This window comes from Leiobunum rupestre, chromosome 3 (assembly GCF_980474605.1).
Source record: "Leiobunum rupestre chromosome 3, qqLeiRupe1.1.hap1, whole genome shotgun sequence".
In the NCBI taxonomy this organism is placed as follows: Eukaryota; Metazoa; Arthropoda; class Arachnida; order Opiliones; family Sclerosomatidae; genus Leiobunum; species Leiobunum rupestre.
Genome location: NC_143386.1, coordinates 53,300,737 through 53,325,378, shown reverse-complemented (window position 1 = coordinate 53,325,378; position 24,642 = coordinate 53,300,737).

Sequence of the window (24,642 nt, the reverse complement as noted above, 5' to 3'; positions counted from 1 at the left end):
AAATTTTGAATTTGGGCCCCATATGGGATCGTTCCTACCTAGTTAGCTTTGGTTCCTGTCCACCCCACGCTCTATTAGTATCCCCAATTTGTGAATGTGATACAATACTTTCAATTTGGGTACCATATGGGATCGTACCTACCTAGTTTACTTTGGTTCCACTCCCCCCCACACGCTCTAGGAGTATCCCCAAATTTGTAAATGCGAAACAAAACTTTCAATTTGGGCACCATATGGGATCGTAAATACCTAGTTAGCTTTGGTTCCTAACCACCCCCACGCTCAAGGAGTATCCCCAATTTGTGAATGCGAAACAATACTTTCAATTTGGGCACCATATGGGATCGTTTCTACCTAGTTAGCTTTGGTTCCTGTCCACCCAACGCTCTAGGAGTATCCCCAATTTGTGAATGCGAAACAATACTTTCAATTTGGGCACCATATGGGATCGTACCTACCTAGTTAGCTTTGGTTCCTGTCCACCTCCACGCTCTATTAGTATCCCCAAATTGTAAAAGCGAAACAAAATTTTAAATTTGGGCCCCATATGGGATCGAACCTACCTAGTTGGATTTGGTTCCTGCCCCCCCCTCACCCTCTAGGAGTATCCCAAATTTGTGAATGCGAAACAAAACTTTCAATTTGGGCACCATATGGGATCGTACCTACCTAGTTAGCTTTGGTTCCAAACCCCCCCTTCCACACGCTCAAGGAGTATCCCCAATTCGTGAATGCGAAACAATACTTTCAATTTGGGCACCATCTGGGATCGTTTCTGCCTAGTTAGTTTTGGTTCCTGTCCACCCCACGCTCTAGGAGTATCACCGATTTGTGAATACGAAACAAAACTTTCAATTTGGGCACCATATGGGATCGTACCTACCTAGTTAGCTTTGGTTCCTATCCCCCCTCACTCTAGGAGTATCCCTAATTTGTGAATGCGAAACAAAACTTTCAATTTCGGCACCTATGGGATCGTTCATACCTAGTTAAATTTGGTTCCTGTCCACCCCACGCTCTATTAGTATCCCCAATTTGTGAATGCGATACAACACTTTCAATTTGGGTACCATATGGGATCGTACCTAGCTAGTTTACTTTGGTTATATTCCCCCCTCCCCACACGCTCTAGGAGTATCCCCAAATTTGTAAATGCGAAACAAAGCTTTCAATTTGGGCACCATATGGGATCGTACCTACCTAGTTAGCTTTGGTTCCTAACCCCCCCCCCCGCTCAAGGTGTATCCCCAAATTTGTAAATGCGAAACAAAGCTTTCAATTTGGGCACCATATGGGATCGTACCTACCTAGTTAGCTTTGGTTCCTATCCCCCCCACGCCCTAGGAGTATCCCCAATTTGTAAATGCGAAACAAAACTTTCAATTTGGGCGCCATATGGGATCGTATCTACCTAGTAAGCTTTGGTTCCTGGCCACCCCACGCTCTAATAGTATCCCCAATTTGTGAATGCGATACAATACTTTCAATTTGGGTACCATATGGGATCGTACCTAGCTAGTTTACTTTGGTTATATTCCCCCCTCCCCACACGCTCTAGGAGTATCCCCAAATTTGTAAATGCGAAACAAAGCTTTCAATTTGGGCACCATATGGGATCGTACCTACCTAGTTAGCTTTGGTTCCTAACCCCCCCCCCCCCCCGCTCAAGGTGTATCCCCAAATTTGTAAATGCGAAGCAAAGCTTTCAATTTGGGCACCATATGGGATCGTACCTACCTAGTTAGCTTTGTTTACTTTCCCCCCCACGCCCTAGGAGTATCCCCAATTTGTAAATATGAAACAAAACTTTCAATTTGGGCACCATATGGGATCGTTCATACCTAGTAAGCTTTGGTTCCTGTCCACCCCACGCTCTATTAGTATCCCCAAATTTGTAAATGCGAAACAAAACTTTCAATTTGGGCACCATATGGGATCGTTTGTACCTAGTTAGCTTTGGTTCCTAACCCCCCTCACTCAAGGAGTATCCCCAATTTGTTAATGCGAAACAATACTTTCAATTTGGTCACCATATGGGATCGTACCTACCTAGTTAGCTTTGGTTCCTGTCCACCCCCACGCTCTTTTAGTATCCCCAATTTGTAAAAGCGAAACAAAATTTTGAATTTGGGCCCCATATGGGATCGAACCTACCTAGTTAGATTTGGTTCCTGTCCCCCCCACGCTCTATTAGTATCCCCAATTTGTAAATGCGATACAATACTTTCAATTTGGGTACCATATGGGATCGTACGTAGCTAGTTTACTTTGGTTATATTCCCCCCTTCCCACACGCTCTAGGAGTATCCCCAAATTTGTAAATGCGAAACAAAGCTTTCAATTTGGGCACCATATGGGATCGTACCTACCTAGTTAGCTTTGGTTCCTAACCCCCCCCCCCCCCGCTCAAGGTGTATCCCCAATTTGTGAATGCGAAACAATACTTTTAATTTGGGCACCATATGGGATCGTTTCTGCCTAGTTAGCTTTGGTTCCTGTCTACCCAACGCTCTAGGAGTATCCACAATTTGTGAATGCGAAACAATACTTTCAATTTGCGCACCATATGGGATCGTAACTACCTAATTAGTTTTGGTTCCTGTCCACCCCACGCTCTATTAGTATCCCCAAATTTGTAAATGTGAAACAAAACTTTCAATTTGGGCGCCATATGGGATCGTATCTAGCTAGTAAGCTTTGGTTCCTGTCCACCCCACGCTCTAGGATTGTCCCCAATTTGTGAATGCGAAACAAAACTTTCAATTTGGGCGCCATATGGGATCGTATCTACCTAGTAAGCTTTGGTTCCTGTCCACCCCACGCGCTAGGATTATCCTCCATTTGTGAATGCGAAACAAAACTTTCAATTTGGGCGCCATATGGGATCGTATCTACCTAGTTAGCTTTGGTTCCTGTCCACCCCACGCTCTATTAGTATCCCCAATTTGTGAATGCGATACAATACTTTCAATTTGGGTACCATATGGGATCGTACCTACCTAGTTTACTTTGGTTCCACCCCCCCCCCCCCCACACGCTCTAGGAGTATCCCCAAATTTGTAAATGCGAAACAAAACTTTCAATTTGGGCACCATATGGGATCGTAAATACCTAGTTAGCTTTGGTTCCTAACCCCCCCCCCGCTCAAGGAGTATCCCTAATTTGTGAATGCGAAACAATACTTTCAATTTGGGCACCATATGGGATCGTTTCTAACTAGTTAGCTTTGGTTCCTGTCCACCCAACGCTCTAGGAGTATCCCCAATTTGTGAATGCGAAACAATACTTTCAATTTGGTCACCATATGGGATCGTACCTACCTAGTTAGCTTTGGTTCCTGTCCACCCCCACGCTCTATTAGTATCCCCAATTTGTAGAAGCGAAACAAAATTTTGAATTTGGGCCCCATATCTGATCGAACCTTCCTAGTTATATTTGGTTCCTGTCCCCCCCCTCACCCTCTAGGAGTATCCCAAATTTGTGAATGCGAAACAAAAATTTCAATTTGGGCACCATATGGGATCGTACCTACCTAGTTAGCTTTGGTTCCTGTCCACCCCCACGCTCTATTAGTATCCCCAATTTGTAGAAGCGAAACAAAATTTTGAATTTGGGCCCCATATGGGATCGAACCTACCTAGTTAGATTTGGTTTCTGCCCCCCCCCCTCACCCTCTAGGAGTATCCCAAATTTAAGAATGCGAAACAAAACTTTCAATTTGGGCACCATATGGTATCGTACCTACCTAGTTAGCTTTGGTTCATAACCTTCCCCCACGCTCAAGTAGTATCCCCAATTTGTGAATGCGAAAAAATACTTTCAATTTGGGCACCATATGGGATCGTTTCTACCTAGTTAGCTTTGGTTCCTGTCCACCCAACGCTCTAGGAGTATCCCCAATTTGTGAATGCGAAAGAAAAATTTCAATTTGGGCACCATATGGGATCGTACCTACCTAGTTAGCTTTGGTTCCTGTCCACCCCCACGCTCTATTAGTATCCCCAATTTGTGAATGCGATACAATACTTTCAATTTGGGTACCATATGGGATCGTACCTACCTAGTTTACTTTGGTTCCACTCCCCCCCACACGCTCTAGGAGTATCCCCAAATTTGTAAATGCGAAACAAAACTTTCAATTTGGGCACCATATGGGATCGTAAATACCTAGTTAGCTTTGGTTCCTAACCCCCCCCCCCCCCCCGCTCAAGGAGTATCCCTAATTTGTGAATGCGAAACAATACTTTCAATTTGGGCACCATATGGGATCGTTTCTACCTAGTTAGCTTTGGTTCCTGTCCACCCAACGCTCTAGGAGTATCCCCAATTTGTGAATGCGAAACAATACTTTCAATTTGGTCACCATATGGGATCGTACCTACCTAGTTAGCTTTGGTTCCTGTCCACCCCCACGCTCTATTAGTATCCCCAATTTGTAGAAGCGAAACAAAGTTTTGAATTTGGGCCCCATATGGGATCGAATCTTCCTAGTTATATTTGGTTCCTGTCCCCCCCCTCACCCTCTAGGAGTATCCCAAATTTGTGAATGCGAAACAAAACTTTTAATTTGGGCACCATATGGGATCGTACCTACCTAGTTAGCTTTGGTCCCTTTCCACCCAACGCTCTAGGAGTATCCACAATTTGTGAATGCGAAACAATACTTTCAATTTGGGCACATAATGGGATCGTAACTACCTAGTTATATTTGGTTCCTGTCCCCCCCCTCACCCTCTAGGAGTATCCCAAATTTGTGAATGCGAAACAAAAATTTCAATTTGGGCACCATATGGGATCGTACCTACCTAGTTAGCTTTGGTTCCGGTCCACCCCCACTTTCTATTAGTATCCCCAATTTGTAGAAGCGAAACAAAATTTTGAATTTGGGCCCCATATGGGATCGAACCTACCTAGTTAGATTTGGTTCCTGCCCCCCCCCCCCTCACCCTCTAGGAGTATCCCAAATTTGTGAATGCGAAACAAAACTTTCAATTTGGGCACCATATGGTATCGTACCTACCTAGTTAGCTTTGGTTCATAACCTTCCCCCACGCTCAAGTAGTATCCCCAATTTGTGAATGCGAAAAAATACTTTCAATTTGGGCACCATATGGGATCGTTTCTACCTAGTTAGCTTTGGTTCCTGTTCACCCAACGCTCTAGGAGTATCCCCAATTTGTGAATGCGAAACAATACTTTCAATTTGGGCACCATATGGGATCGTACCTACCTAGTTAGCTTTGGTTCCTGTCCACCCCCACGCTCTATTAGTATCTCCAATTTGTAAAAGCGAAACAAAATTTTGAATTTGGGCCCCATATGGGATCGTACCTACCTAGTTAGCTTTGGTTCCTATCCCCCCACGCTCTAGGAGTATTCCCAATTTGTAAATGCGAAAGAAAACTTTCAATTTGGGCACCATATGGGATCGTTTCTACCTAGTTAGCTTTGGTTCCTGTCCACCCCACGCTCTAGGAGTATCGCCGATTTGTGAATACGAAACAAAACTTTCAATTTGGGCACCATATGGGATCGTACCTACCTAGTTAGCTTTGGTTCGTATCACACCCACGCTCTAGGAGTATTCCCAATTTGTAAATGCGAAACAAAACTTTCAATTTGGGCACCATATGGGATCGTTCCTACCTATTTAGCTTTGGTTCCTGTCCACCCCACGCTCTAGGAGTATCGCCGATTTGTGAATACGAAACAAAACTTTCAATTTGGGCACCATATGGGATCGTACCTACCTAGTTAGCTTTGGTTCCTATCCCTCCCACGCTCTAGGAGTATTCCCAATTTGTAAATGCGAAACAAAACTTTCAATTTGGGCACCATATGGGATCGTATCTACCTAGTTAGCTTTGGTTCCTGTCCACCCCACGCTCTATTAGTATCCCCAAATTTGTAAATGCGAAACAAAACTTTCAATTTGGGCACCATATGGGATCGTTTCTACCTAGTTAGCTTTGGTTCCTAACCCCCCCCCCCCCACTCAAGGAGTATCCCCAATTTGTTAATGCGAAACAATACTTTCAATTTGGTCACCATATGGGATCGTACCTACCTAGTTAGCTTTGGTTCCTGTCCCCCCCACGCTCTATTAGTATCCCCAATTTGTAAATGCGATACAATACTTTCAATTTGGGTACCATATGGGATCGTACGTAGCTAGTTTACTTTGGTTATATTCCCCCCTCCCCACACGCTCTAGGAGTATCCCCAAATTTGTAAATGCGAAACAAAGCTTTCAATTTGGGCACCATATGGGATCGTACCTACCTAGTTAGCTTTGGTTCCTAACCCCCCCCCCCCGCTCAAGGTGTATCCCCAATTTGTGAATGCGAAACAATACTTTTAATTTGGGCACCATATGGGATCGTTTCTGCCTAGTTAGCTTTGGTTCCTGTCCACCCAACGCTCTAGGAGTATCCACAATTTGTGAATGCGAAACAATACTTTCAATTTGCGCACCATATGGGATCGTAACTACCTAATTAGTTTTGGTTCCTGTCCACCCCACGCTCTATTAGTATCCCCAAATTTGTAAATGTGAAACAAAACTTTCAATTTGGGCGCCATATGGGATCGTATCTACCTAGTAAGCTTTGGTTCCTGTCCACCCCACGCGCTAGGATTATCCTCAATTTGTGAATGCGAAACAAAACTTTCAATTTGGGCGCCATATGGGATCGTATCTACCTAGTTAGCTTTGGTTCCTGTCCACCCCACGCTCTATTAGTATCCCCAATTTGTGAATGCGATACAATACTTTCAATTTGGGTACCATATGGGATCGTACCTACCTAGTTTACTTTGGTTCCACTCCCCCCCACACGCTCTAGGAGTATCCCCAAATTTGTAAATGCGAAACAAAACTTTCAATTTGGTCACCATATGGGATCGTACCTAACTAGTTAGCTTTGGTTCCTGTCCACCCCCACGCTCTATTAGTATCCCCAATTTGTAGAAGCGAAACAAAATTTTGAATTTGGGCCCCATATGGGATCGAACCTACCTAGTTAGATTTGGTTCCTGCCCCCCCCCCCCCTCACCCTCTAGGAGTATCCCAAATTTGTGAATGCGAAACAAAACTTTCAATTTGGGCACCATATGGTATCGTACCTACCTAGTTAGCTTTGGTTCATAACCTTCCCCCACGCTCAAGTAGTATCCCCAATTCGTGAATGCGAAAAAATACTTTCAATTTGGGCACCATATGGGATCGTTTCTACCTAGTTAGATTTGGTTCCTGTCCACCCAACGCTCTAGGAGTATCCCCAATTTGTGAATGCGAAACAAAAATTTCAATTTGGGCACCATATGGGATCGTACCTACCTAGTTAGCTTTGGTTCCTGTCCACCCCCACGCTCTATTAGTATCCCCAATTTGTGAATGCGATACAATACTTTCAATTTGGGTACCATATGGGATCGTACCTATCTAGTTTACTTTGGTTCCACTCCCCCTCACACGCTCTAGGAGTATCCCCAAATTTGTAAATGCGAAACAAAACTTTCAATTTGGGCACCATATGGGATCGTAAATACCTAGTTAGCTTTGGTTCCTAACCCCCCCCCGCTCAAGGAGTATCCCTAATTTGTGAATGCGAAACAATACTTTCAATTTGGGCACCATATGGGATCGTTTCTACCTAGTTAGCTTTGGTTCCTGTCCACCCAACGCTCTAGGAGTATCCCCAATTTGTGAATGCGAAACAATACTTTCAATTTGGTCACCATATGGGATCGTACCTACCTAGTTAGCTTTGGTTCCTGTCCACCCCCACGCTCTATTAGTATCCCCAATTTGTAGAAGCAAAACAAAATTTTGAATTTGGGCCCCATATGGGATCGAACCTTCCTAGTTATATTTGGTTCCTGTCCCCCCCCTCACCCTCTAGGAGTATCCCAAATTTGTGAATGCGAAACAAAAATTTCAATTTGGGCACCATATGGGATCGTACCTACCTAGTTAGCTTTGGTTCCGGTCCACCCCCACTTTCTATTAGTATCCCCAATTTGTAGAAGCGAAACAAAATTTTGAATTTGGGCCCCATATGGGATCGAACCTACCTAGTTAGATTTGGTTCCTGCCCCCCCCCCCTCACCCTCTAGGAGTATCCCAAATTTGTGAATGCGAAACAAAACTTTCAATTTGGGCACCATATGGGATCGTTTCTACCTAGTTAGCTTTGGTTCCTGTCCACCCAACGCTCTAGGAGTATCCCCAATTTGTGAATGCGAAACAATACTTTCAATTTGGGCACCATATGGGATCGTACCTACCTAGTTAGCTTTGGTTCCTGTCCACCCCCACGCTCTATTAGTATCTCCAATTTGTAAAAGCGAAACAAAATTTTGAATTTGGGCCCCATATGGGATCGTACCTACCTAGTTAGCTTTGGTTCCTATCCCCCCACGCTCTAGGAGTATTCCCAATTTGTAAATGCGAAAGAAAACTTTCAATTTGGGCACCATATGGGATCGTACCTACCTAGTTAGCTTTGGTTCCTATCACACCCACGCTCTAGGAGTATTCCCAATTTGTAAATGCGAAACAAAACTTTCAATTTGGGCACCATATGGGATCGTTCCTACCTAGTTAGCTTTGGTTCCTATCCCCCCCCCCCACACTCTAGGAGTATCCCCAATTTGTAAATGCGAAACAAAACTTTCAATATGGGCACCATGTGGGATCGTATCTACCTAGTAAGCTTTGGTTCCTATCCACCCCACGCTCTATTAGTATCCCCAATTTGTGAATGCGATACAATACTTTCAATTTGGGTTCCATATGGGATCGTACCTACCTAGTTTACTTTGGTTCCATTTCCCCCCACACGCTCTAGGAGTACCCCCAAATTTGTAAATGCGAAACAAAAATTTCAATTTAGGCACCATATGGGATCGTACCTACCTAGTTAGCTTTTTTTCCTAACCCGCTCCCACGCTCAAGGAGTATCCCCAATTTGTGAATGCGAAACAATACTTTCAATTTGGGCACCATATGGGATCGTTTCAACCTAGTTAGCTTTGGTTCCTGTCCACCCAACGCTCTAGGAATATCCCCAATTTGTGAATGCGAAACAATACTTTCAATTTGGGCACCATATGGGATCGTAATTACCTAGTTAGTTTTGGTTCCTGTCCACCCCATGCTCTAGGAGTATCCCTAAATTTATGAATGCGAAACAAAACTTTTAATTTGGGCACCATATGGGATCGTACCTACCTAGTTAGCTTTGGTCCCTTTCCACCCAACGCTCTAGGAGTATCCACAATTTGTGAATGCGAAACAATACTTTCAATTTGGGCACATAATGGGATCGTAACTACCTAGTTAGCTTTGGTTCCTGTCCCCACCCCCACGCTCTAGGAGTATCTTAAATTTGTGAATGATAAAAAAATATTTCAATTTGGGTTCCATATGGGATCGTACCTACCTAGTTTACTTTGGTTCCACTCCCCCCCCCACACGCTCTAGGAGTATCCCCAAATTTGTAAATGCGAAACAAAAATTTCAATTTAGGCACCATATGGGATCGTACCTACCTAGTTAGCTTTTTTTCCTAACCCGCTCCCACGCTCAAGGAGTATCCACAATTTGTGAATGCGAAACAATACTTTCAATTTGGGCATCATATGGGATCGTTTCTACCTAGTTAGCTTTGGTTCCTGTCCACCCAACGCTCTAGGAGTATCCCCAATTTGTGAATGCGAAACAATACTTTCAATTTGGGCACCATATGGGATCGTAACTACCTAGTTAGTTTTGGTTCCTGTCCACCCCATGCTCTAGGAGTATCCCTAAATTTATGAATGCGAAACAAAACTTTCAATTTGGGCACCATATGGGATCGTACCTACCTAGTTAGCTTTGGTTCCTGTCCACCCCACGCTCTAGGAGTATCCCCAATTTGTGAATGCGAAACAAAACTTTCAATTTGGGCACCATATGGGATCGTTCCTACCTAGTTAGCTTTGGTCCCTTTCCACCCAACGCTCTAGGAGTATCCACAATTTGTGAATGCGAAACAATACTTTCAATTTGGGCACCATATGGGATCGTACCTACCTAGTTACTTTTGGTTCCTGTCCACCCCATACTCTAGGAGTATACCCAATTTGTGAATGCGAATCAATACTTTCAATTTCGGCACCATATGGCATCGTACCTTCCTAGTTAGCTTTGGTTCCTGACCCCCCCCCACGCTCTAGGAGTATCCACAATTTGTGAATGCGAAACAAAACTTTCAATTTGGGCACCATATGGGATCATACCTTTCTAGTAAGTTTTGGTTCCTGTCCACCGCATGCTCTAGGAGTATCCCCAATTTGTGAATGCGTAACAATACTTTCAATTTGGGCACATAATGGTTTCGTACCTACCTAGTTAGCTTTGGTTCCTGTCCCCACCCCCACGCTCTAGGAGTATCCTAAATTTGTGAATGATAAAAAAAAAATTCAATTTGGGCACCATATGGGATCGTACCTACCTAGTTAGCTTTGGTTCCTGTCCACCACCACGCTCTATTGGTATCCCCAATTTGTGAATGCGATACAATACTTTCAATTTGGGTACCATATGGGATCGTACCTACCTAGTTTACTTTGGTTCCACTCCCCCCCCACACGCTCTAGGAGTATCCCCAAATTTGTAAATGCGAAACAAAACTTTCAATTTGGGCACCATATGGGATCGTATCTACCTAGTTAGCTTTGGTTCATATCCCCCCCCACACTCTAGGAGTATCCCCAATTTGTAAATGCGAAACAAAACTTTCAATATGGGCACCATATGGGATCGTTTCTACCTAGTTAGCTTTGGTTCCTGTCCACCCAACGCTCTAGGAGTATCCCCAATTTGTGAATGCGAAACAATACTTTCAATTTGGGCACCATATGGGATCGTAACTACCTAGTTAGTTTTGGTTCCTGTCCACCCCATGCTCTAGGAGTATCCCTAAATTTATGAATGCAAACAAAACTTTCAATTTGGGCACCATAAGGGATCGTACCTACCTAGTTAGCTTTGGTTCCACTCCTCCCCCCACACGCTCTAGGAGTATCCCCAAATTTGTAAATGCGAAAGAAAACTTTCAATTTAGGCACCATATGGGATCGTACCTACCTAATTAAATTTGGTTCCTAACCCCCCCCCCCCCCCCCCACGCTCAAGGAGTATCCCCAATTTGTGAATGCGAAACAATACTTTCAATTTGGGCACCATATGGGATCGTACCTACCTAGTTAGCTTTGGTTCCACTCCCCCCCCCCCCCCACACGCTCTAGGAGTATCCCCAAATTTGTATATGCGAAACAAAAATTTCAATTTAGGCACCATATGGGATCGTACCTACCTAGTTAGCTTTTTTTCCTAACCCGCTCCCACGCTCAAGGAGTATCCCCAATTTGTGAATGCAAAACAATGCTTTCAATTTGGGCACCATATGGGATCGTTTCTACCTAGTTAGCTTTGGTTCCTGTCCACCCCATGCTCCAGGAGTATCCCTAAATTTGTGAATGCGAAACAAAACTTTCAATTTGGGCACCATATGGGATCGTACCTACCTAGTTAGTTTTGGTTCCTATCCCCCCCCCCCACGCTCTAGGAGTATTGCCAATTTGTAAATGCGAAACAAAACTTTCACTTTGGGCACCATATGGGATCGTTTCTGCCTAGTTAGCTTTGGTTCCTGTCCACCCAACGCTCTAGGAGTATCCACAATTTGTGATATGCGAAACAAAACTTTCAATTTGGGCACCATATGCAATCGTACCTACCTAGTTAGTTTTGGTTCCTGTCCACCCCATGCTCTAGGAGTATACCCAATTTGTGAATGAGAAACAATACTTTCAATTTCGGCACCATATGGCATCGTACCTACCTAGTTAGCTTTGGTTCCTGCCCCCCCCCCCCCATGCTCTAGGAGTATACCCAATTTGTGAATGCGAAACAAAACTTTCAATTTGGGCACCATATGGGATCGTTTCTGCCTAGTTAGCTTTGGTTCCTGTCCACCCAACGCTCTAGGAGTATCCACAATTTGTGAATGCAAAACAATACTTTCAATTTGCGCACCATATGGGATCGTACCTACCTAATTAACTTTGGTTCCTAAACCCCCCCACGCTCAAGGAGTATCCCCAATTTGTGAATGCGAAACAATACTTTCAATTTGGTCACCATATGGGATCGTTCCTACCTAGTTAGCTTTGGTTCCTATCCCCCCCCCCACGCTCTAGGAGTATTGCCAATTTGTAAATGCGAAACAAAACTTTCAATTTGGGCACCATATGGGATCGTACCTACCTAATTAACTTTGGTTCCTAAACACCCCCACGCTCAAGGAGTATCCCCAATTTGTGAATGCAAAACAATACTTTCAATTTGGGCACCATATGGGATCGTACCTACCTAGTTAGCTTTGGTTCCACTCCCCCCCCCCCCACACGCTCTAGGAGTATCCCCAAATTTGTATATGCGAAACAAAACTTTCAATTTGGGCACCATATGGGATCGTACCTACCTAATTAACTTTGGTTCCTAAACACCCCCACGCTCAAGGAGTATCCCCAATTTGTGAATGCGAAACAATACTTTCAATTTGGTCACCATATGGGATCGTTTCTGCCTAGTTAGCTTTGGTTCCTGTCCACCCAACGCTCTAGGAGTATCCACAATTTGTGAATGCGAAACAATACTTTCAATTTGCGCACCATATGGGATCGTAACTACCTAATAAGTTTTGGTTCCTGTCCACCCCATGCTCCAGGAGTATACCCAATTTGTGAATGCGAAACAATACTTTCAATTTCGGCACCATATGGCATCGTACCTACCTAGTTAGCTTTGGTTCCTGCCCCCCCCCCCCATGCTCCAGGAGTATCCCTAAATTTGTGAATGCGAAACAAAACTTTCAATTTGGGCACCATATGGGATCGTTCCTACCTAGTTAGCTTTGGTTCCTATCCCCCCCCCACGCTCTAGGAGTATTGCCAATTTGTAAATGCGAAACAAAACTTTCAATTTGGGCACCATATGGGATCGTTTCTGCCTAGTTAGCTTTGGTTCCTGTCCACCCAACGCTCTAGGAGTATCCACAATTTGTGATATGCGAAACAAAACTTTCAATTTGGGCACCATATGGGATCGTACCTACCTAGTTAGTTTTGGTTCCTGTCCACCCCATGCTCTAGGAGTATACCCAATTTGTGAATGCGAAACAATACTTTCAATTTCGGCACCATATGGCATCGTACCTACCTAGTTAGCTTTGGTTCCTGCCCCCCCCCCCATGCTCTAGGAGTATACCCAATTTGTGAATGCGAAACAAAACTTTCAATTTGGGCACCATATGGGATCGTACCTAACTAATTAACTTTGGTTCCTAAACCCCCCCACGCTCAAGGAGTATCCCCAATTTGTGAATGCGAAACAATATTTTCAATTTGGGCACCATATGGGATCGTTTCTGCCTAGTTAGCTTTGGTTCCTGTCCACCCAACGCTCTAGGAGTATCCACAATTTGTGAATGCAAAACAATACTTTCAATTTGCGCACCATATGGGATCGTAACTACCTAATTAGTTTTGGTTCCTGTCCACCCCATGCTCCAGGAGTATCCCTAAATTTGTGAATGCGAAACAAAAATTTCAATTTAGGCACCATATGGGATCGTACCTACCTAGTTAGCTTTTTTTCCTAACCCGCTCCCACGCTCAAGGAGTATCCCCAATTTGTGAATGCAAAACAATACTTTCAATTTGGGCACCATATGGGATCGTAACTACCTAATTAGTTTTGGTTCCTGTCCACCCCATGCTCCAGGAGTATCCCTAAATTTGTGAATGCAAAACAAAACTTTCAATTTGGGCACCATATGGGATCGTACCTACCTAGTTAGCTTTGGTTCCACTCCCCCCCCCACACGCTCTAGGAGTATCCCCAAATTTGTAAATGCGAAACAAAAATTTCAATTTAGGCACCATATGGGATCGTACCTACCTAGTTAGCTTTTTTTCCTAACCCGCTCCCACGCTCAAGGAGTATCCCCAATTTGTGAATGCGAAACAATACTTTCAATTTGCGCACCATATGGGATCGTAACTACCTAATTAGTTTTGGTTCCTGTCCACCCCATGCTCCAGGAGTATCCCTAAATTTGTGAATGCAAAACAAAACTTTCAATTTGGGCACCATATGGGATCGTACCTACCTAGTTAGCTTTGGTTCCACTCCCCCCCCCACACGCTCTAGGAGTATCCCCAAATTTGTAAATGCGAAACAAATATTTCAATTTGGGCACCATATGGGATCGTACCTACCTAATTAACTTTGGTTCCTAAACCCCCCCCCACGCTCAAGGAGTATCCCCAATTTGTGAATGCGAAACAATATTTTCAATTTGGGAACCATATGGGATCGTTTCTGCCTAGTTAGCTTTGGTTCCTGTCCACCCAACGCTCTAGGAGTATCCACAATTTGTGAATGCGAAACAATACTTTCAATTTGCGCACCATATGGGATCGTAACTACCTAATTAGTTTTGGTTCCTGTCCACCAAATGCTCCAGGAGTATCCCTAAATTTGTGAATGCGAAACAAAACATTCAATTAAGGCACCATATGGGATCGTACCTACCTAGTTAGTTTTGGTTCCTATCCCCCCCCCCCACACGCTCTAGGAGTATTGCCAATTTGTAAATGCGAAACAAAACTTTCAATTTGGGCACCATATGGGATCGTATCTACCTAGTTAGCTTTGGTCCCTATCCCCCCCCACACTCTAGGAGTATCCCCAATTTGTAAATGCGAAACAAAACTTTCAATATGGGCACCATGTGGGATCGTATCTACCTAGTTAGCTTTGGTTCCTGTCCACCCCACGCTCAATTAGTATCCCCAAATTGTGAATGCGATACAATACTTTCAATTTGGGTTCCATATGGGATCGTACCTACCTTGTTTACTTTGGTTCCACTCCCCCCCACACGCTCTAGGAGTATCCCCAAATTTGTAAATGCGAAACAAAACTTTCAATTTGGGCACCATATGGGATCGTACCTACCTAATTAACTTTGGTTCCTAAACCCCCCCCCCCCACGCTCAAGGAGTATCCCCAATTTGTGAATGCGAAACAATACTTTCAATTTGGGAACCATATGGGATCGTTTCTGCCTAGTTAGTTTTGGTTCCTGTCCACCCAACGCTCAAGGAGTATCCCCAATTTGTGAATGCGAAACAATACTTTCAATTTGGGCACCATATGGGATCGTACCTACCTAGTAAGCTTTGGTTCCACTCCCCACCCCCCACCCCACACGCTCTAGGAGTATCCCCAAATTTGTAAATGCGAAAGAAAACTTTCAATTTGGGCACCATATGGGATCGTTTCTGCCTAGTTAGCTTTGGTTCCTGTCCACCCAACGCTCTAGGAGTATCCACAATTTGTGATATGCGAAACAAAACTTTCAATTTGGGCACCATATGGGATCGTACCTACCTAGTTAGTTTTGGTTCTTGTCCACCCCATGCTCTAGGAGTATACCCAATTTGTGAATGCGAAACAATACTTTCAATTTCGGCACCATATGGCATCGTGCCTACCTAGTTAGCTTTGGTTACTGCCCCCCCCCCATGCTCTAGGAGTATACCCAATTTGTGAATGCGAAACAATACTTTCAATTTCTGCACCATATGGCATCGTACCTACCTAGTTAGCTTTGGTTCCTGCCCCCCCCCCCCCATGCTCTAGGAGTATACCCAATTTGTGAATGCGAAACAATACTTTCAATTTCGGCACCATATGGCATCGTACCTACCTAGTTAGCTTTGGTTCCTAAACCCCCCCACGCTCAAGGAGTATCCCCAATTTGTGAATGCGAAACAATATTTTCAATTTGGGCACCATATGGGATCGTTTCTGCCTAGTTAGCTTTGGTTCCTGTCCACCCCACGCTCAATTAGTATCCCCAATTTGTGAATGCGATACAATACTTTCAATTTGGGTTCCATATGGGATCGTACCTACCTTGTTTACTTTGGTTCCACTCCCCCCCACACGCTCTAGGAGTATCCCCAAATTTGTAAATGCGAAACAAAAATTTCAATTTAGGCACGATATGGGATCGTACCTACCTAGTTAGCTTTTTTTCCTAACCCGCTCCCACGCTCAAGGAGTATCCCCAATTTGTGAATGCAAAACAATACTTTCAATTTGGGCACCATATGGGATCGTAACTACCTAGTTAGTTTTGGTTCCTGTCCACCCCATGCTCAAAGAGTATCCCCAATTTGTGAATGCGAAACAATACTTTCAATTTGGGCATCATATGGGATCGTACCTACCTAGTTAGCTTTGGTTCCTGTCCACCCAACGCGCTAGGAGTATCCACAATTTGTGAATGCGAAACAATACTTTCAATTTGCGCACCATATGGGATCATAACTACCTAATTAGTTTTGTTTCCTGTCCACCCCATGCTCCAGGAGTATCCCTTAATTTGTGAATGCAAAACAAAACTTTCAATTTGGGCACCATATGGGATCGTACCTACCTAGTTAGCTTTGGTTCCACTCCCCCCCCCCCCCACACGCTCTAGGAGTATCCCCAAATTTGTAAATGCGAAACAAAACTTTCAATTTGGGCACCATATGGGATCGTACCTACCTAATTAACTTTGGTTCCTAAACCCCCCCCCCCACGCTCAAGGAGTATCCCCAATTTGTGAATGCGAAACAATACTTTCAATTTGGGAACCATATGGGATCGTTTCTGCCTAGTTAGCTTTGGTTCCTGTCCACCCAACGCTCTAGGAGTATCCACAATTTGTGAATGCGAAACAATACTTTCAATTTGGGCACCATATGGGATCATAACTACCTAATTAGTTTTGGTTCCTGTCCACCAAATGCTCCAGGAGTATCCCTAAATTTGTGAATGCGAAACAAAACATTCATTTTGGGCACCATATGGGATCGTACCTACCTAGTTAGTTTTGGTTCCTATCCCCCCCCCCCACACGCTCTAGGAGTATTGCCAATTTGTAAATGCGAAACAAAACTTTCAATTTGGGCACCATGTGGGATCGTATCTACCTAGTTAGCTTTGGTTCCTGTCCACCCCACGCTCAATTAGTATCCCCAATTTGTGAATGCGATACAATACTTTCAATTTGGGTTCCATATGGGATCGTACCTACCTTGTTTACTTTGGTTCCACTCCCCCCCACACGCTCTAGGAGTATCCCCAAATTTGTAAATGCGAAACCAAAATTTCAATTTAGGCACGATATGGGATCGTACCTACCTAGTTAGCTTTTTTTCCTAACCCGCTCCCACGCTCAAGGAGTATCCCCAATTTGTGAATGCAAAACAATACTTTCAATTTGGGCACCATATAGTATCATAACTAAATAGTTAGTTTTGGTTCCTGTCCACCCCATGCTCAAGGAGTATCCCCAATTTGTGAATGCGAAACAATACTTTCAATTTGGGCACCATATGGGATCGTACCTACCTTGTTTACTTTGGTTCCACTCCCCCCCACACGCTCTAGGAGTATCCCCAAATTTGTAAATGCGAAACAAAAATTTCAATTTGCGCACCATATGGGATCGTAACTACCTAATTAGTTTTGGTTCCTGTCCACCCCATGCTCCAGGAGTATCCCTAAATTTGTGAATGCGAAACAAAACTTTTAATTTGGGCACCATATGGGATCGTACCTACCTAATTAACTTTGGTTCCTAAACCCCCCCACGCTCAAGGAGTATCCCCAATTTGTGAATGCGAAACAATACTTTCAATTTGGGAACCATATGGGATCGTTTCTGACTAGTTAGCTTTGGTTCCTGTCCACCCAACGCTCTAGGAGTATCCACAATTTGTGAATGCGAAACAATACTTTCAATTTGCGCACCATATGGGATCGTAACTACCTAATTAGTTTTGGTTCCTGTCCACCCCATGCTCCAGGAGTATCCCTAAATTTGTGAATGCAAAACAATACTTTCAATTTGGGCACCATATGGGATCGTAACTACCTAGTTAGTTTTGGTTCCTGTCCACCCCATGCTCAAGGAGTATCCCCAATTTGTGAATGCGAAACAATACTTTCAATTTGGTCACCATATGGGATCGTTTCTGCCTAGTTAGCTTTGGTTCCACTCCCCCCCCCCCACACGCTCTAGGAGTATCCCCAAATTTGTAAATGCGAAACAAAACTTTCAATTTGGGCACCATATGGGATCGTACCTACCTAATTAACTTTGGTTCCTAAACACCCCCACGCTCAAGGAGTATCCCCAATTTGTGAATGCAAAACAATACTTTCAATTTGGGCACCATATGGGATCGTACCTACCTAGTTAGCTTTGGTTCCACTCCCCCCCCCCCCCCCCACACGCTCTAGGAGTATCCCCAAATTTGTAAATGCGAAACAAAACTTTCAATTTGGGCACCATATGGGATCGTACCTACCTAATTAACTTTGGTTCCTAAACACCCCCACGCTCAAGGAGTATCCCCAATTTGTGAATGCGAAACAATACTTTCAATTTGGTCTACATATGGGATCGTTTCTGCCTAGTTAGCTTTGGTTCCTGTCCACCCAACGCTCTAGGAGTATCCACAATTTGTGAATGCGAAACAATACTTTCAATTTGCGCACCATATGGGATCGTAACTACCTAATAAGTTTTGGTTCCTGTCCACCCCATGCTCCAGGAGTATACCCAATTTGTGAATGCGAAACAATACTTTCAATTTCGGCACCATATGGCATCGTACCTACCTAGTTAGCTTTGGTTCCTGCCCCCCCCCCCCCATGCTCCAGGAGTATCCCTAAATTTGTGAATGCGAAACAAAACTTTCAATTTGGGCACCATATGGGATCGTTCCTACCTAGTTAGCTTTGGTTCCTATCCCCCCCCCCACGCTCTAGGAGTATTGCCAATTTGTAAATGCGAAACAAAACTTTCAATTTGGGCACCATATGGGATCGTTTCTGCCTAGTTAGCTTTGGTTCCTGTCCACCCAACGCTCTAGGAGTATCCACAATTTGTGATATGCGAAACAAAACTTTCAATTTGGGCACCATATGGGATCGTACCTACCTAGTTAGTTTTGGTTCCTGTCCACCCCATGCTCTAGGAGTATACCCAATTTGTGAATGCGAAACAATACTTTCAATTTCGGCACCATATGGCATCGTACCTACCTAGTTAGCTTTGGTTCCTGCCCCCCCCCCCATGCTCTAGGAGTATACCCAATTTGTGAATGCGAAACAAAACTTTCAATTTGGGCACCATATGGGATCGTACCTACCTAATTAACTTTGGTTCCTAAACCCCCCCACGCTCAAGGAGTATCCCCAATTTGTGAATGCGAAACAATATTTTCAATTTGGGCACCATATGGGATCGTTTCTGCCTAGTTAGCTTTGGTTCCTGTCCACCCAACGCTCTAGGAGTATCCACAATTTGTGAATGCAAAACAATACTTTCAATTTGCGCACCATATGGGATCGTAACTACCTAATTAGTTTTGGTTCCTGTCCACCCCATGCTCCAGGAGTATCCCTAAATTTGTGAATGCGAAACAAAAATTTCAATTTAGGCACCATATGGGATCGTACCTACCTAGTTAGCTTTTTTTCCTAACCCGCTCCCACGCTCAAGGAGTATCCCCAATTTGTGAATGCAAAACAATACTTTCAATTTGGGCACCATATGGGATCGTAACTACCTAGTTAGTTTTGGTTCCTGTCCACCCAACGCTCTAGGAGTATCCACAATTTGTGAATGCGAAACAATACTTTCAATTTGCGCACCATATGGGATCGTAACTACCTAATTAGCTTTGGTTCCACTCCCCCCCCCCCCCACACGCTCTAGGAGTATCCCCAAATTTGTAAATGCGAAACAAAAATTTCAATTTAGGCACCATATGGGATCGTACCTACCTAGTTAGCTTTTTTTCCTAACCCGCTCCCACGCTCAAGGAGTATCCCCAATTTGTGAATGCAAAACAATACTTTCAATTTGGGCACCATATGGGATCGTAACTACCTAGTTAGTTTTGGTTCCTGTCCACCCCACGCTCAAGGAGTATCCCCAATTTGTGAATGCAAAACAATACTTTCAATTTGGGCACCATATGGGATCGTACCTACCTAGTTAGCTTTGGTTCCACTCCCCCCCCCCCCACACGCTCTAGGAGTATCCCCAAATTTGTAAATGCGAAACAAAACTTTCAATTTGGGCACCATATGGGATCGTACCTACCTAATTAACTTTGGTTCCTAAACACCCCCACGCTCAAGGAGTATCCCCAATTTGTGAATGCGAAACAATACTTTCAATTTGGTCACCATATGGGATCGTTTCTGCCTAGTTAGCTTTGGTTCCTGTCCACCCAACGCTCTAGGAGTATCCACAATTTGTGAATGCGAAACAATACTTTCAATTTGCGCACCATATGGGATCGTAACTACCTAATAAGTTTTGGTTCCTGTCCACCCCATGCTCCAGGAGTATACCCAATTTGTGAATGCGAAACAATACTTTCAATTTCGGCACCATATGGCATCGTACCTACCTAGTTAGCTTTGGTTCCTGCCCCCACCCCCCATGCTCCAGGAGTATCCCTAAATTTGTGAATGCGAAACAAAACTTTCAATTTGGGCACCATATGGGATCGTTCCTACCTAGTTAGCTTTGGTTCCTATCCCCCCCCCCCACGCTCTAGGAGTATTGCCAATTTGTAAATGCGAAACAAAACTTTCAATTTGGGCACCATATGGGATCGTTTCTGCCTAGTTAGCTTTGGTTCCTGTCCACCCAACGCTCTAGGAGTATCCACAATTTGTGATATGCGAAACAAAACTTTCAATTTGGGCACCATATGGGATCGTACCTACCTAGTTAGTTTTGGTTCCTGTCAACCCCATGCTCTAGGAGTATACCCAATTTGTGAATGCGAAACAATACTTTCAATTTCGGCACCATATGGCATCGTACCTACCTAGTTAGCTTTGGTTCCTGCCCCCCCCCCCATGCTCTAGGAGTATACCCAATTTGTGAATGCGAAACAAAACTTTCAATTTGGGCACCATATGGGATCGTACCTACCTAATTAACTTTGGTTCCTAAACCCCCCCACGCTCAAGGAGTATCCCCAATTTGTGAATGCGAAACAATATTTTCAATTTGGGCACCATATGGGATCGTTTCTGCCTAGTTAGCTTTGGTTCCTGTCCACCCAACGCTCTAGGAGTATCCACAATTTGTGAATGCAAAACAATACTTTCAATTTGCGCACCATATGGGATCGTAACTACCTAATTAGTTTTGGTTCCTGTCCACCCCATGCTCCAGGAGTATCCCTAAATTTGTGAATGCGAAACAAAAATTTCAATTTAGGCACCATATGGGATCGTACCTACCTAGTTAGCTTTTTTTCCTAACCCGCTCCCACGCTCAAGGAGTATCCCCAATTTGTGAATGCAAAACAATACTTTCAATTTGGGCACCATATGGGATCGTAACTACCTAGTTAGTTTTGGTTCCTGTCCACCCAACGCTCTAGGAGTATCCACAATTTGTGAATGCGAAACAATACTTTCAATTTGCGCACCATATGGGATCGTAACTACCTAATTAGTTTTGGTTCCTGTCCACCCCATGCTCCAGGAGTATCCCTAAATTTGTGAATGCAAAACAAAACTTTCAATTTGGGCACCATATGGGATCGTACCTACCTAGTTAGCTTTGGTTCCACTCCCCCCCCCCACACGCTCTAGGAGTATCCCCAAATTTGTAAATGCGAAACAAAACTTTCAATTTGGGCACCATATGGGATCGTACCTACCTAATTAACTTTGGTTCCTAAACCCCCCCCCCACGCTCAAGGAGTATCCCCAATTTGTGAATGCGAAACAATATTTTCAATTTGGGAACCATATGGGATCGTTTCTGCCTAGTTAGCTTTGGTTCCTGTCCACCCAACGCTCTAGGAGTATCCACAATTTGTGAATGCGAAACAATACTTTCAATTTGCGCACCATATGGGATCGTAACTACCTAATTAGTTTTGGTTCCTGTCCACCAAATGCTCCAGGAGTATCCCTAAATTTGTGAATGCGAAACAAAACATTCAATTAAGGCACCATATGGGATCGTACCTACCTAGTTAGTTTTGGTTCCTATCCCCCCCCCCCACACGCTCTAGGAGTATTGCCAATTTGTAAATGCGAAACAAAACTTTCAATTTGGGCACCATATGGGATCGTATCTACCTAGTTAGCTTTGGTCCCTATCCCCCCCCCACACTCTAGGAGTATCCCCAATTTGTAAATGCGAAACAAAACTTTCAATATGGGCACCATGTGGGATCGTATCTACCTAGTTAGCTTTGGTTCCTGTCCACCCCACGCTCAATTAGTATCCCCAAATTGTGAATGCGATACAATACTTTCAATTTGGGTTCCATATGGGATCGTACCTACCTTGTTTACTTTGGTTCCACTCCCCCCCACACGCTCTAGGAGTATCCCCAAATTTGTAAATGCGAAACAAAACTTTCAATTTGGGCACCATATGGGATCGTACCTACCTAATTAACTTTGGTTCGTAAACCCCCCCCCCCCCCACGCTCAAGGAGTATCCCCAATTTGTGAATGCGAAACAATACTTTCAATTTGGGAACCATATGGGATCGTTTCTGCCTAGTTAGTTTTGGTTCCTGTCCACCCAACGCTCAAGGAGTATCCCCAATTTGTGAATGCGAAACAATACTTTCAATTTGGGCACCATATGGGATCGTACCTACCTAGTTAACTTTGGTTCCACTCCCCACCCCCCACCCCACACGCTCTAGGAGTATCCCCAAATTTGTAAATGCGAAAGAAAACTTTCAATTTGGGCACCATATGGGATCGTTTCTGCCTAGTTAGCTTTGGTTCCTGTCCACCCAACGCTCTAGGAGTATCCACAATTTGTGATATGCGAAACAAAACTTTCAATTTGGGCACCATATGGGATCGTACCTACCTAGTTAGTTTTGGTTCCTGTCCACCCCATGCTCTAGGAGTATACCCAATTTGTGAATGCGAAACAATACTTTCAATTTCGGCACCATATGGCATCGTGCCTACCTAGTTAGCTTTGGTTCCTGCCCCCCCCCCCATGCTCTAGGAGTATACCCAATTTGTGAATGCGAAACAATACTTTCAATTTCTGCACCATATGGCATCGTACCTACCTAGTTAGCTTTGGTTCCTGCCCCCCCCCCATGCTCTAGGAGTATACCCAATTTGTGAATGCGAAACAATACTTTCAATTTCGGCACCATATGGCATCGTACCTACCTAGTTAGCTTTGGTTCCTAAACCCCCCCACGCTCAAGGAGTATCCCCAATTTGTGAATGCGAAACAATATTTTCAATTTGGGCACCATATGGGATCGTTTCTGCCTAGTTAGCTTTGGTTCCTGTCCACCCCACGCTCAATTAGTATCCCCAATTTGTGAATGCGATACAATACTTTCAATTTGGGTTCCATATGGGATCGTACCTACCTTGTTTACTTTGGTTCCACTCCCCCCCACACGCTCTAGGAGTATCCCCAAATTTGTAAATGCGAAACAAAAATTTCAATTTAGGCACGATATGGGATCGTACCTACCTAGTTAGCTTTTTTTCCTAACCCGCTCCCACGCTCAAGGAGTATCCCCAATTTGTGAATGCAAAACAATACTTTCAATTTGGGCACCATATGGGATCGTAACTACCTAGTTAGTTTTGGTTCCTGTCCACCCCATGCTCAAAGAGTATCCCCAATTTGTGAATGCGAAACAATACTTTCAATTTGGGCATCATATGGGATCGTACCTACCTAGTTAGCTTTGGTTCCTGTCCACCCAACGCTCTAGGAGTATCCACAATTTGTGAATGCGAAACAATACTTTCAATTTGCGCACCATATGGGATCATAACTACCTAATTAGTTTGGTTTCCTGTCCACCCCATGCTCCAGGAGTATCCCTTAATTTGTGAATGCAAAACAAAACTTTCAATTTGGGCACCATATGGGATCGTACCTACCTAGTTAGCTTTGGTTCCACTCCCCCCCCCCCCCCCACACGCTCTAGGAGTATCCCCAAATTTGTAAATGCGAAACAAAACTTTCAATTTGGGCACCATATGGGATCGTACCTACCTAATTAACTTTGGTTCCTAAACCCCCCCCCCACGCTCAAGGAGTATCCCCAATTTGTGAATGCGAAACAATACTTTCAATTTGGGAACCATATGGGATCGTTTCTGCCTAGTTAGCTTTGGTTCCTGTCCACCCAACGCTCTAGGAGTATCCACAATTTGTGAATGCGAAACAATACTTTCAATTTGGGCACCATATGGGATCATAACTACCTAATTAGTTTTGGTTCCTGTCCACCAAATGCTCCAGGAGTATCCCTAAATTTGTGAATGCGAAACAAAACATTCATTTTGGGCACCATATGGGATCGTACCTACCTAGTTAGTTTTGGTTCCTATCCCCCCCCCCCACACGCTCTAGGAGTATTGCCAATTTGTAAATGCGAAACAAAACTTTCAATTTGGGCACCATGTGGGAT